Raw genomic sequence first — 15380 nt, 5'->3', positions numbered from 1 at the left:
TTCCATGTCGCTTACAAAACTAATCTGCAAAAAATAAAGAATTTTATGTCCTACAAAAAAAACGCGCTTCTGTTACAAAAGATGATCATATAAAATCCGAATTATGGAACATTTTGCTTGAATAGCCCTCTGAGGTCGAAAAATATCACCCGATATTTACCCTTTAAATTCTGGAAAAACAAAACCTAAAAACGAAGTCCTTACATATAAGTGACCTCACCTGGCCCCCCGTTAGGAACATTAGTTGAGCTGCGCTAACTCCTCAGGAGGATGTGGTTGACTATCGCTTGTTTTGAATTCGCGTTACTTTGCGGGGGTGGCAAATACTCATATGACACCGCTCTATACTTCCATACAATAATTAGCGATGCATTTTCGAAGCAACCACTAATGAAAAATTCCTTCTAATAATAATTAGAGATCAGTGCGACGACTTGCATTGGGAGAATGCGAAAGTATTTAAGACCCCTCGGCACTCGGCGCCCCTTTGCCTGTCTTTATCGTTTTCCTTTTCTTTGCAAACTAAGCTAACTACTGAATTAGCGTAATTACATTACGCTTTAATTGAATATCAATTTATTTACTCTGATTATACCTTCTTTTATCTCAATCAACCATTTTGTTTTCTTAAGATTTGGTGTCATGGTTGCTTTCTCGTCCATTTACTATATCCCTGTGCAGCCTATTAAAGCGTCCAAAGGTTTTTGCTGATAATTAATTAAATAATTGTTCTATGTCAATTAAACTTTTTTGTTCGATGATTTATCAGTCACCAAATACATTCCAACTCATTTGAAACTTTCTTTTTACTCCTTTGCTGGTTTTTCCACTATTTTGCCGCCCACGGCTTTTTCCCGTCCACTCACTTTATCGACGTGCGCGCTACTCCGAAGTTTTATAGACATTTTGGCTCTAATTAATAAATTGATCATCCTATAGGCAATTTTTTTTTTTTGCACAGCATCTTCACGAACACCCTCCTCTTTCGATTTCAACCACTCGTTTGATGCTACCTCTTCTGAGAACGTCACAACTGCTGCGGGCACGTTTTGCGGACACGTTTTGGGGACACGACCCCGCCGACGTAGCCTATAAATGATTTGGCATTAATAATTAATAACGAAGCTGAGTTTGCTGACTCACGGCGAAGAGGATATTGCGGGCGATCGCAGAAGGTAGCGTAAGTGCGTTTGCCGCTTCTTCAGCGCAATACTCGCGTCCTTTTTGCTTCCTGAAAAGATGGAGACGAAATGTGAAGTCAGACAAATTCATTGGTGCCTCAGTGTCCATACCGAGCCGTCTACAAACAGAAATTCCTCATCGATTACCCGAGATACACTCAGGAGAAGAAACAATGGGTGGTGAAGATGCGGACTGGTATTCGTGTTGCTGTCAGTGAAGGTCTACTGTGCATATTTTATAGCCGAAAATTGACTGCCGAGTACTTCGGGTAATCAATATGCAGCTATTTGGATGCTCAGTCAAAATGAGAATCGTTTTGCTGCATGTGTTTGCACCGCCGGGAATAGTACGCTGTGCAAAATCACTTCTATTAGAAGTACAAACTCCCGGCGAATTATTAAAATGATGGTGTTTCTTTGCAAGTCTGTTACTTTGAAGTCCGGCAGTTACTCAGCCAATGAGAGACGTGTTGGCTACATTAAAAAGAGCCGACAGAAACATATCTTACGGCCACGTACGGTGCGGTATTTACCTCGCCTTCAGCGACACCTGCATTGCTGGGATGAATAATTACGGCCCTAGCCTTCTCATTCAGCTGATACATGCTTCCAGCATCCCACTCAGGCTATGTGAAACCATGTGGTCAATATCTGCTTTTTAAAACCCTTGCGCGACCGATTGCTTTTTGTGTTCTTTATAATGCGGTTGATACATCGGTCTTCCGCGGTTGTGTCTGGCGAGAGAATTAACGCCACATCCTTTCTGTTCCACTACTACTACCAAGCTTTCACTGAAGTGTTTCGATGCATGGTTCATGACAGCGTCTCCTCTAGTGTTCAGCACTCTTATTACAAAAGCGAACGCCGTCAGCGTCATCGCTCAAACCGCGCTAAATAAAGAGAGAATGTTAAGCACTGACACCTCCTCGGCACTCGTCGCCTCTTTTTGCCTTTCTTTATCATTTTTTGGCTTGCTAATTAATTTAACTACTGAATTAGCGTAATTATCTTATTCTTTACTTAAAGATCGATTTATATACTCTCATTCCATTTTCTTTTACTTTAATCAACCATTTTGGTGTTTCAAATTAGGCGCCGTGGTTGCTTTCCCGTCCACTTACTATATCCCCGTCCAGCCTATTCACCTGTCCAATGATTTTTGCTGACCAATTATTCTATGTCAATTAAACTTTTTGTTCAATTAATTATCACTCATCAAATACAGTTCTATTCATTTCTAACTTAATTTTCTCTCTTTTGTCTATTTTTTCACTATTTTGCCGCCCACGGCCGTTTTCCCGTCCACTCACTTTATCGACGTCCCCGCTATTTTGACATTTTTGGCTCTAATTAATTAACTAATCGTCCTATTGACATAATTTTGTTGCTCAGCATCCTCATACAGCTTTCTGTCGACCACAACCACTCGTTTGATGCTACCTCTTCTGAGAACGTCACAACTGCTGCGGACACGTTTTGCAGGCAGACGACCCCGCCGGCTTAGCCAAGCAAGGCTTTCGCAATAAAAAGTAAACTTCGCTCGCAAAATACCTCGGAAGTTACGTACCCGCAAGGTCTTCTGCTATTGACTAGTCTCACGGGCTGCTTACAGGCGATGAGCGAAATTTTCTGCAAACCCAGCAGCTGAGTGACGCGATGAGCGAGAGTGGCTCGGCAGCTGCCAGCGCATCGCGCGATGTCATCGTGTGACGTGTCGACGCGAATTATCAGCTCATGCGATTAACGCTCTAAGAATGATAATGTATAAAAAACAAGTACCTCAGTGAGGGGTACACGTTCATATACCTATAAGTGTTGTTCTCTGCAGTGGCGTGCAACGCCACGGAAAGAAAAAGTATTGAGAATAAAACGTCGCTTCTGTAAGCACCGGCGTTGCTTTATAACGCATCTCCAGGAGCCCTATCGAATGGCATCACCACGTCCTGCTCTAGTATCGAGCTGAAAATGCCGCATATACATGATCGATTAAAAACTACAACTCAGATCTTGCTGGTAAAGTGCCCTCGTAATTCTTATTCAATTTTTTGCATGCACTTTTTTTCTAACAAGCTTTTACTCTGCTCTCCAGAGCGTAAGAGGTAGGAAAATTGTTAGTATACAATTTTAGTATGCACAAGATCATATCGATAAATTGCTCGTGTGCACAAGAGCACATCGGTGACTTGTGCTCTTTGCTTTCTAGATACTCGTATCGTGCCGCGAGCTTACCAAGACTGGGCGCCACGCAAGCTTCTCGCCATCGTATCATCGAACGCCTTACCTGTCATCTGGTGTCTTTGTTGCGTGACACCGCGAAACGAGACTCGTCCTGTGAGGTCATCGACAGAGACAACGCCGCCTGGAGCAGATTTATCGCCAGGTACGCCTATAAAGCCCCCCTCCGCCTTCGCATTTCTGGGATTCGCGGCCACAAGAGCATATCGGTGACTTGTGCTCTTTGTTTTCTAGGTAGGGCTTTTTACTTACTGCTCAAATTTTAGCATATTCCTGTGGCTGCTGATCCCAATTGCTGTGTTTCGATGGGTGTGGATTTGTGCACGTATCGCGCTCGCATCGGCTCATTTTCTTTCTGTCGCGTGCATGTGTGTGAACAAGACTAACGATTTAGACCAGGGGCGAGACTAGTTCGTGAACTTTGCCCAAGACCCACTTCATTCCTGCTTTCTACATGTCTCACCCTATTTTTTCTCTGTGCGGGCTATGTCGAAGTAAACCCCGGACCAAAGGTTGATGATGTGCTCGTACTGTTAAAAGAATGCCATGCTGAAACGCCAGAAATGCTAGAAGAAATCAAACAGGACATGAACAACATCCAGGACCATGTTGCTGTAATAGAGAAAAGTATGTCCGCTGTACTTGATTAGAAGAAAAACTGTAGAAGACTTCAAGACAAACATACGCAAAACAAACAATGAACTTACAGGTGTAGTCGAAGATATGAACAACAGAATGAGAAGGAACAACTTGATTATTAAAGGACTCGCTGAAGAAGAACATGAAGGTTATGCAGAAACAGAAAATATAGTTAAGGACTTCTTTAGCGAGCATCTTAAGATTCAGTGCGGTGACATCGAGCGTGCCCATCCCCTCCGCCATCCACGTTCTGATCAAGCTCGACCAATCATAGTTAGATTCCTGAATTTTAAATCTAAACTTGAAGCCTTTGAAAACGCACATAAATTAAAAGAACTCACGGAACCGAAAGTTTGGCTAGACGAAGACTTATCCGCAAAGGTTCTTCATGCACTGCAAAAGCTGCGCGACTTCGCCAAAGCGAATATCAGAGAAAACGAGCGTTATTCTGTAAGATTTTGCAAGCTTCCCATGAAAATGGTGTTTACCGATATCATTCTGCAACACACAGCGTGAAAAAAACTTCCTTCTAGGCATACGCCCACCCGAGAATTGACAGTCTACCGCAAAGAAAACCAAACGTATCAAAACCAAACCAAACCAAGGTGGCACGTAGAAACCGCTCTTGCCGTTTTTGGTGAAAGAGGTCCGTTGTGCCAACGGGCGCCGCGGGCTGGGAACTTTTCATTTTCTTTCTTTTTCTTCCCCATTCTAACATATGACCTTGAAAGACTCCGTTAATAAATAAAAGGGATAATCTGCAAATGCTTGCATTTATGCATATGTGTGTGCGTGTGCGTGTGCGTGTGCGTGTGCGTGTGTGCGCGTGCGCGTGCGCGTGCGCGTGCGTGCGTGTGTGCGTGCGTGCGTGTGTGTGTGTGTGTGTGCGTGTGTGCGTGTGTGTGTGTGTGTGTGTGTGTGTGTGTGTGTGTGTGTGTGTGTGTGTGTGTGTGTGTGTGTGTGTGTGTGTGTGTGTGTGTGTGTGTGTGTGTGTGTGTGTGTGTGTGTGTGTGTGTGTGTGTGTGTGTGTGTGTGCACGCGCGCGTATAAATTCATGCAGGTGCACGTATGCACGCAAGCACAAGTTACTCAGATTCCACTTTCTCCTCGGTTCCTGCCTTTGTGTCAGTTAGAGAATAATAGAAAGGGCAAGGGTGGCCATTGTTAGACAAAAAAAAACACTGTGGACACCTTGTCTCCAAAAGGTGAATCATGGAAGTGACATATTGAAATATGTCAGCCTTTGCTAACCTTTCATGCGTCGACCTTTAAAAACTTGGTACAGTGCAACGCTGCTTGCTTAACCCTTGACATTCCACCTTGATCCGTAAGTAAAGGCTGACAATGGTCCAGAGGATGACGTCAGTGGCATCACCTCAGAGTCTAGATAGACCAAGGTTAATGTGCAGGAGTGTATTAATAAAATGAGGGTATTGGTAACTAAGATACTCTTCATGCAATATGCACTCTTGATATTTTCAGTCTCAAGTGCGCGTTTCATGCTAAAGATTGTTAAACAATAGCTGAAATTCCTGAAAAGCATGCAACTCATCTATATGAGTGGTGAATCAGTACCATGTGCCAGTCAAACCAGTTCAGGTCGGATCTTGGCACGGTAGAAACCATCGCTACTTGTAGACTTCCAGATAGATACGTCAGTTATCGTACCTCTCTGTCTCCGGTTACAGATGCCGGAAGTCAGACCAACAACTCAAGCAAAATAATTCAAGCTTGGCGCATGCAGAGCTTTTTAACGAATCTGTAACGACGAAGAAGTGCCCGCGCAGCAGCGTGACTGCTCTCGGCGAGCGTGTGCTTCAGGTCGGTGCTGCTAGAATCGGTGACTGTCAGTGAACACCGTTCTGCGCTTAGTGTTTTGTGCCGTGCTGTGCTTTGTGACCGAATAACCCATTGCAAATCAATATCTGCGTTTCAAGACTGATAGAAATTACGGCAGACATAAGGGCCACTGGGGGAAGGGGGTCGCAACCTCTTCCCCAACAAAAAAATTTCAATAAGAACCATTAAAAGCTTCGTGTTTGCGAAAAGAAAACTTGAAAAATTGTTTGTGCAATTCGCTTCAACTGCTTCGGCCAAACACCGCTCTCCGACAGTCGCCCACAAATCCGCCCTGTATTAAGGTTAAACCTTCTGCAGGCATATTTGTATTAAAAACAATGTTTCTAATACCGGTCATTACCTCAGCTAATTCAATAATTCGATGCCGTATCATCGACAGAGAGCTCCAAGCGCTGAAAAAAGCGCAGGCTGCATCAAAAGTCAGCAAGTTGAGGTTGATAGCAGTTCATGTCCTTTCCCACTTGGGCTAGATTGAATAAAACTGGGCATTACCTCGAATTAAAATCTGTAATTATACCAACAGGACTGAACATCATGTAGTAAAGAATTGGCAGGCCTTATTAAATAATAAACTCTTTCATCATGAACGAGAGTGTATCAGTTAAGGGCAACAAGCAAAGCTATCTAAGCCCATTCGGTGTGAACGATGCTTCAACCGAAATGAAAGGGATAATCTCTGAGCAACAAGCTTTGTGAACTGCTACTGAGCAGCGAACTAAAGTTTAAAACTAACGCACATTGCTGTCTACTAAGAGCGCGCTCATAACGGCAAGCAATTGCATGATGCCACTTGTGATGTACAGCTCTGCAACAGCATTGTTGTTTCACTGTCAGCTGCCGGGAATCATAATTGGGCATGATTAGGAGAAACAGGATTTCACAACACAGTCATTGCTACCAGAACTGCTAGCAGAACAAGACACCACCATGGTAACAGATGTGACGGATAAAAATACGCTTCTAAGTGGAACTGCCGAGGTTTACCTTCGTCAACGCACTTTTCTTGCCATTTATAGCTCCGACATTTGCGCGCCTGCTTTGAGTTAATTGACGCAGTGTTTTGGGGTCAGAAACACCCTTTCTTAAACATATAATGGGGAGATGTGTGGAAAAATATATTACGTAAAAACGTTTAGCAGCGACAAAAAGTTTCTGCTTGGAGCGAAAAAAGAACTAACCCAAGAGGCTCGTCAAGGATTTCGAAATATCAAACACAAAATAAATTGAACAAGCTTTGAGGGAGAGCCTCAGCCAGGTAGCCAACATTTCGAGAGCTTGTTTGATTAGTAAAATTGTTCTTGCAAGAAGCGCCGAGACTTACCACTAATTTTGGAAGCACATGCTAACAAAATGTCCTCAGTGACGTAAGTCACAAAAAACACGTCATGTGCTTAGTCATGTTAAATTCTCAGTAAACACTGTTGGCAAAATAAAAGCGCGAGCTACTGTCGGATCCTGCTAACAGCGGACCAGAAGTCTCTGCAAAATGCGGTCAACTCGTATTTTCTTGGTGATTGTAACGCTCGGAGCCATCGGTATGTATCTTCACAGTTCTTATAAGACGGCCGGGATTGAAACAGAACTTACAGCCTACAGATAAAACAACTGTACTATGAGCGTAAAAAGTACTACCTTTCTTCTAATCCTCGCATGCATTGTTGATAAAAAGTGGAACAGTTTGTACAGTGCGCTTTTTTCACAGAGGAGCTAAATTATGTCTAGAAAATGCACTTACGACGAAAAAACTGCTGTCAGTCTGGGCACCGAAGTTGGGATTCAGCATGTATTGCTAGTGTACAAACATGATAGCACTCATGGTGTATAATTTCAATAGCCCACCAACACGACTTTGCCTGTTTCTACTGAGTGAATCGTGCTGAACTTCGTCGTCCAAGGCCTGGAGATTCATTACTACACTGCTTTTCCTACACTGAACCGGGAGATGGCCTTGTCAGGCTCGCTGATTTCTTTTTCGGGATGTTCTTCAGGAAAGTCAGAGTCTTACATTTATTCGTATGTTGGCTGAAGACGCTTAGTCATGGTCTCTATCAACGCCGCTTCTTGTTCTTTAAAATACACGTTCTTCAGATCCGCGCTGTGTCATGCGTTAGCGATGTTCATAGTGTTTATAAAGAATACAGTCACGGCAGCCAAAATCAATTTCTCGAGAAAAAAAAGCCATTCTTGCGCCGGCAAAGCCTGGTTACATTCGCAATGCATACTCGGTGCGTAATAATGACTGTACGGAAAAACGAACGTCGAATGTCTTCTTCCTCCCACTGAGCAACATCTATACTTGCAGTAAAGAGTAACATGGACACGAGATTCTGGTTGAACGATTTCATGACGTGAGACACTGGCATGAGATAGAGATGGTGGAGCTGCACTTCAGGTAGAAAGGCGAAGTTCACCATTACCGGTGAGAAAATATGTAGGGTAATGGGAATCGCACAAAGCCCTTGTAACGCAGCAGTCCTCCCCTATTTCTTCTTCCTCCCTGTGGTGAATGGTGTAACATGTATTTCCCTTAAAAAAAAAAAGTTCACAGGCGATCAATGCAATTCATGCGGCATAATATGCGTTAGGCAGACAAGTGAAGGAAAAAGAGGTGCTCGAGCATACTAATGATAATGTATGCTATATGCATACTGAGCAGCCGCCTGAGCAGCCACTGCCGCTGAAGGGTTCAGACCGCGCGAGCGGGTAGTGTGATCCAGACCACCAATCACCGCGTGATACGCGCGTAGCCCCTCTCCTCTCTATCCACTCCTCCACTTTGATAGGCGGCCGCACTGTCCCTCTCACCATCCGTCGCTTTCCATCCTCTCTTCCCCTTCCCTCCTCTCCCACTTCCCATATCCCTTTCACCTCTTCTCTGAAGGTAGAGAAGGGGACCTCCATTCCACCACTTTGCTTCCTGCCAACCGACGCTCCACACGCCAACGCTGGGCACTTTTGCGATAACGGGAGTTGTATTGCTGACGCATCAATTAAAAAAAAACACGGTTATACTCATCGTAAGGAATAAAATGCTACTGACATCCACTAAATATTTGTGACCACGCGATGTTACTCGCCTTTGCATGGATGTTCTCAAAAGTATAACAATTATTTCTCGTACAGCGCAACTCGCCGAAGCTTTCTTCGGACACAGACGATGTCCGAACAAATGCAACCTAAAACCCGTAAGTAGAAAGAAGTTTCCTCTGTATATTCTAAGCGAAAAATGCGCTTAAGCAAGATCCACGACTTGCCATATTAATGTAGCCCCAAATTATTGTTCAATTTTTAACGAACTCGAAAAAGCATGTACTTCGGATTCGCGGTTTAACCCCAATGCACTCTTTGAAGAGACACTAGACCGGGCCTCAGAATGTGTAGCATATGAATAAGGTTTGTGCGATATCTAGCAATCTTATCCCGAAACGGCATTAAGGTGCAGTCCGCAGATATTTTCTCTAAGCTTAACCTTAGTGCATTGTTCAAGCACGTACAATATTACTTTAGATTAAAACTTAATTATTTGATTTTAAATAAGCTTTTTGCGAAAATTCATAACCTTCGCCGTTTATACAACTCAAGAACGAAGCGGCTTTCCCCGTCAAAGAATCCTCTTCCAACCAATGGCGTCGGCCGATTCTCGTCAGCCTGCTTGCGTGACAATGCGAGGAGCGGCAGATGAAAGGGGGTAGTCCCCTCTCTTCATTGTCACGCCACTCCCTGCATTCTCACGCTAGCAGCTTCACGAGAATCGACCGACGCTATTAGCTGGAAGGAGGTTCTTCTTCAGGGAAAAGCTGTTTCCTTCTTGAATTGTATCCGACTAAAGTCTGTAAAGCAAAAACTTTCCGCATTCAGGAGGGTCTTGTACTGCTGCCTTTCGCAGTATCCTAATCTCATTCGTCACCCAATTCTGTTTTCTTTCCGGGGCATTGCAGTCTTAAACGCCCGGGCAGTGATCTGCACCAGCTGCGTATGGGCGGATGATAGTTCGTTACACCACGCTACTTACTGTAGTGCTTTTTGAAAAGTCTTTGAACTGGCAAAACAATATATACATTGTTTTTTTCCTTACGTTGCAGCAATATCCTGTCGCCAGCTGTTATTATTACTGCGGCTCGTACGATTACGGGCACTACTTCGACGGCACCGAGTGCTACGTAAGATGTTTTTTTTTTCTGTTTTCATTTTATTCCATCGTTCCTGAAAGTTGTCAAAGGCCCTAGCAACTACTTGGAATAATAAACTGTAGGGTAGGGTTGTTCAGTGAACGAAGTAAACGACCCGATAGTTAACCCACCTCAATGCTTTCTTTTTCTTATTTCAGAGCAGCATATTGTTTGGAGCGTATAAAGGCCGCTGCTATCAGGGTTACTGCAAGCCAAGCTCTTGGGTGAAGTTGCTTACGTGGCGAGACGGATACGATTCCGAACGATACTGTTCTGGAGGTAAAGAGACAACCCCGGCATCTTTCACGACGGCGACGAATTCAAACCTGTCTGTACCATCAACAACAACGGACGTTCCAAATGGCACGGTGACGCCTGCAGCGTCGTCTACAAGTAAGCAGACGTACCTTAATTTCCGCGGCTAAGTGCTGCTGAACTTATTGTACTACCTTTAATTGTAGTTCCTAGTAAATGAGTTGTGTTGGGTTGTGTTGGGTTTATTGGCGCATAAGCAGCTAAGGCTATCATGCGCCAAGAACCCTAGTAAATGAGGCTGCCTATATATGCATGCAAATTACTGGAAAAAGCACTCGTGATTGTGACCCTCTCTTTCTCATAGTCCTGTGTGTGCAGTAGTAGTGGTATAAAACTTTATTCCGCAAAATGGGACGGGGTTTAGCGGTTGCGGTCTTGAGCAGCGAGTGGTGTTCATGAGAGCTGCTTTTTCCAAGCTGCAAAAAATGGTTTTAATTGTTTAGATAGGGCTAGGTTAATGGGTATTATGTACCAGCGTAAAGCCATGGACTATAAGACACATCGTAGTAGTTCGTTGCGAATTCATTTCGAGAAACTGGGTTGTTTAATAGACTCCGAGGCCCGAATACGCAAGCCAATTTCCATGTCGCTTCCAACTCGTCAATAGCAGCCGAATGTCAAAGCCACTATTCTGACGCGGCGGATTTCTATGAATGCTATAGTTATGTGTACAATCGCACATACCTTCTCTATGCAAGGCATTGTCTATCAGTCTCCCGCAAAGGAACCTAATAACACGGATAGTAATTTCAGCGCACGCCTTATCAGGAGGGACAGAAATAAATAATTAATGAATCCAGAAAGCGTTTTCTGAGCAAACTGTGGCGGAATGGCTGTAAACATCTGCGTTGAAACTGGCTGGTGGAGGAATTGGAAGTCTTCACTGCTCGTGAAGAATATAACACGTAAAACAATTTCGTTAATGTCCACTCAGTTAATGTGCCTTTTTCCGGTGAAACAGCTTTTCCCTAAGCCATTAACTGTTGTAGCACTATGTCTAAGCATACCTTACCTTGTTACTAACGCTAACCTCATAAAATTAAATTTCCGATGCAATATTTGCGTCTACTTATGTCTACGAAAACCATAAGCTTGATATTTCAAAGACTGCTGTCTATAAATGAAGTACCATGACGATAAAAAGTTGTGATTTTCAACACCTCTCCCACAAGACTGAAACTAAAAGCATCTTTGCAAATTAGCTCCGCGGAAAAAAAAGTCGACTGCTACTGTATTATTAGGGACGGAAGACAAGATACATGGCAGCTAAGCAAAGGCGATTTGAAAGTTGCCGAGACCAAGACTCGGCGCTCTCTCCCACTTCGTCTGCAGCGTCTTCTAACACATTCGATAGTTGAAAGAAGCTGTACTAGTCCCGCCTCTCGTAAAATATTTAACTGTCATAGTACGAACCGGAACCGGAACGTGCATACAAGTGAGCGGGTGCTAAGGCTCTCCAGAGTCAGACCCGGACTTCCAGGAAAGCGGAGGGCGCGTTGTTTCGCGTGCACTACTTGCTAAGTGCCGAAACTATTTAGAGCGCCCTTGAGTACTGGTCTGTTTTTCGTACCAAAAAGGTGTTTGGTCCATTTGACATGCATGACGACTTGCGTCTATCGTCGCCCCTATCAAGTCAAAGTAAGCAGTGCATATTTGATGGCATCAAGGCTGACACTGAAATATTCATTCGATCGACGCTCATACATCTTCAAGTCCTGCAAAGTGGCTATTTAATTAACTCCGTACACTCGAACCATCACTGAAAACGAAACAAAATCTTATGTCTGCATCACGACGTGATAACTAAGAAGCAAGCTAATGTGCCTCTAACAGCCTTTCATTTGTTCTTGCACAACTCAGATGAACTACCTGGCGACGACGCTGAAAATAACACCATGACCATCGATGGAACATCTTCAAAAGCTCCAGAGATAAATGGTGACTAAATGAATCCCTAATACCTAATCCTTGCTCTGAAAGCAAAATCATATGCAATCAGATTGATGTGAGGATGTAAACGAGAAAGTAATGTGCCACTAAACGGCATTTTATTGGTTCTGTGACTCAGATGAACTACCTGGTGACGACGCTGGACATAGCACCGCGACCGTCGATGACACAAACGCTCCGGGGGCAACTGGTAACCAATCAAATGGATCCCTTATTCCCAGAAAGCAAACTTTTGTTTCATAGCATGATGTCGTGACTTGATTTGAAACGAAAAGTAATGTGCTATAGGAGCCTTTTTTTTCTACTTATATGGGCGCCTCTCATAGCCTGAGTCGCTTTGGGACGTTAAACCCCATAAAACCATAAATCTACTTATATGGCTTGGATGAAGTACCATGTGGCGACGCTGGAAATGCAAATATGGCCCCTTCCGATATATCCGCAGAGGTGGCTCAGTAAGGAAAAAAAAAGGAGGCTCAGTGGTTAAGGCTCTTGTCTACTGAGCAGGAGTACCCGGGTTCGAAACCTACCTCGGCGGCGGCATTTCGATGGAGGAGAAACGCAAAAGGCGCTCGTGTGCTGTGCGGTCCAGGTCGTCTATATCATTCCGAACACCCTGACGGAAATAGTTCATGAGCGCAATTTCTTTTATATATTGTAAGATTTCACTATAACAACCGATATATCCGAAGATCTCTGCTATTAAGATCTCTTAGCTATTAACGTTTTTGCGATCGTCAATAACGTTCCCCTTTGGTGTCCTATGGTAGCCTTAACTGCTCGATGCAAGCGATGCAAAAGCTATAAAAGAAATATTTTGCTGCATGCTGGAAGAATGGACCATTACCTTCAATATTTCTATGCCAGTACCTCACACTTTTCCAATATTCAAAATTTTTGCCCAAGAATATTGGGCACGACACTGAATTTTTATTGCAACTACTTTGTGTCAAGAGTGTGTGAAAAAAGAAAAGTGTCATTCAAAAACAAACTTCCATTTCCTGGAATGAAAATGAGGTGAGGTGAGATGAGGTACGATTAGGTGAGAATGAAAATGCAATCCCTGCTGCTCCTTCGAATGGCGCAGCGTCAACTTGTGACATGTTATTCTCAATATTTTACCTAAAAATGATTTATATTTTACCTATAAATGATATTATTTTTTTGGTAATCTGTAAACAAGGAGTAAAGTTTTGGTACGTGCTGTTATAAGATACATCATGACGACATAAACTTGTCAACCAATGAGTGAAAATTAAATCGCTACCATTCCCGCTATGGCTTCGACTGACCCAAATTATCTGGAAGTGGTTCAGATTCCAGTCCGAACTATGTAGCTTGTGCATCGACGGACATCAACTTTATCAATCTTGGAATTTTGAAAACAGAACATAAAATGCAGGCGTTTTCCTTTTTCTTGTGCATTTAAGGTGACAAAGAAGGCAGCATCGGTGAAGGCGAAATCCCTGGCCCTCCTACAGATGACACAGGATTAACTGGTGAATAACCTAAATCTTTATATATTACCTCGTTAGATACATTGTTTGCTTCTCCTGTACTGTTCTTAAACAATCTGTGAACTGGGACTTCCGTTGTAAAACATGTTTCAAGCATAGTATTTTACTGTTTAGTACCACGCAAACGTATTTACTAGCACACGGGTCATCGCGGCCATCATAACCATAAGCCAGAACGGAATCTGTAGCGAATATCAAGAGCTCACCCATTTGGCTATAATAATTCCAGTCTTTCCACCAAATTCCAGCAAATCTACTGATCTCTTTTTCCTCGCCTGAAATCCTTGCCGCCATCTGCTATGTACCCCTTCTCTCGGAATCCGCTATGTTACCCCCCAAACAGAAAATAGCTTATCAATTCAACGTTTCATCGTCTCAGCTAATAATATAGCGGAGGCGATGAAATGCAGGGTTGATGGTTTGTCCTGGATTCGCCGCCCAGCTTTGGCGAACGTAACTGTTCAGGGAGAACCGGGTTGAAAACAGCATCGCCTCGTCAGTGCTCTTTCCTGAAACGATCACCTCGCCAGTTAAACCCCATGCGTTCTGCAGCAGCAAGGATGAGCAGGAAATAAACTTGTTCATCGCGTCGACCGCAGGTGCCTTTGGGAGAGGGAATGAGGTAGAGTGTTAAGCTACTTCCGAAGATAAAGCACAGACTGCAAAAAGATCACATTTAGCACTTATGTTCCCCATGGTTTACGCCTATGTTTACACTCTTCTAAAGATTGATCGAAACCAACCTGTCCTAACCTTTTGTTCGTTTCCGGAAAGATGAAATCTAGCCTCCAGGTGAACGCTTTTTCAGAGGCTATCGCTCCTAAAAGTAACTCTTTTTCCACTTTGTTTTCGATCTTGATGAAGTCAGTGGAAAGGCGTACTACAGACTTGTAGAGCAAGAGGAAGGTAGGGATAAAGTCAACGACTTGACAACTGCGCCTCACGCCTGAAACAACCTATTCCCTCTACGCGAGAAAGAACAGACATGGCAAAATAATAAAGGGGATAGCAACGAACAAAAGAGTCATATACAATAGGACCGGAAACTGTTACGGGATAAACTCTTTGCGAACAGCACATATTTTCTGTTTATTTATTCTTACATCAAATTCACCGTTCTTGAGTATACGTGCATGTGAACATAGCCATTACAGATTACTTTTTCGACATATGCCTTGAAATGCACAGAATTGGTGCAACATACTCACCGTCAGCAAGAGCTGACTCCAGTCATGGGTTGTTTGAGCCCCAAATGCGATAAAATACGCAGTGTATTGTGAAGTCTGAGGGGATATGAAAATATTAGAATGAAAGTGTGTGTGTGGGGGGGGGGGGGGGGGGGGGTCGGGTGTGATGACGGCGTGTTTACAACGGACCAGGGCTATGCTTTGTCGGAGAAAATTATGTTTTATTGTGGTTATCGCAAATAGTAATGACCATAACAAAAAGAATGCAAGCGCTTCTTTTTTTTCACGTTCTAAAACGAACTCAATAAATTCGTCTTAGAGTTTCTT

This window comes from Amblyomma mixtum, chromosome 9, assembly GCF_055824585.1.
Source record: "Amblyomma mixtum isolate Tamu chromosome 9, ASM5582458v1, whole genome shotgun sequence".
NCBI classification, from domain to species: Eukaryota; Metazoa; Arthropoda; class Arachnida; order Ixodida; family Ixodidae; genus Amblyomma; species Amblyomma mixtum.
The sequence above is the reverse complement of the archived record's forward strand: the minus strand, read 5'-3'. Positions refer to the sequence as shown.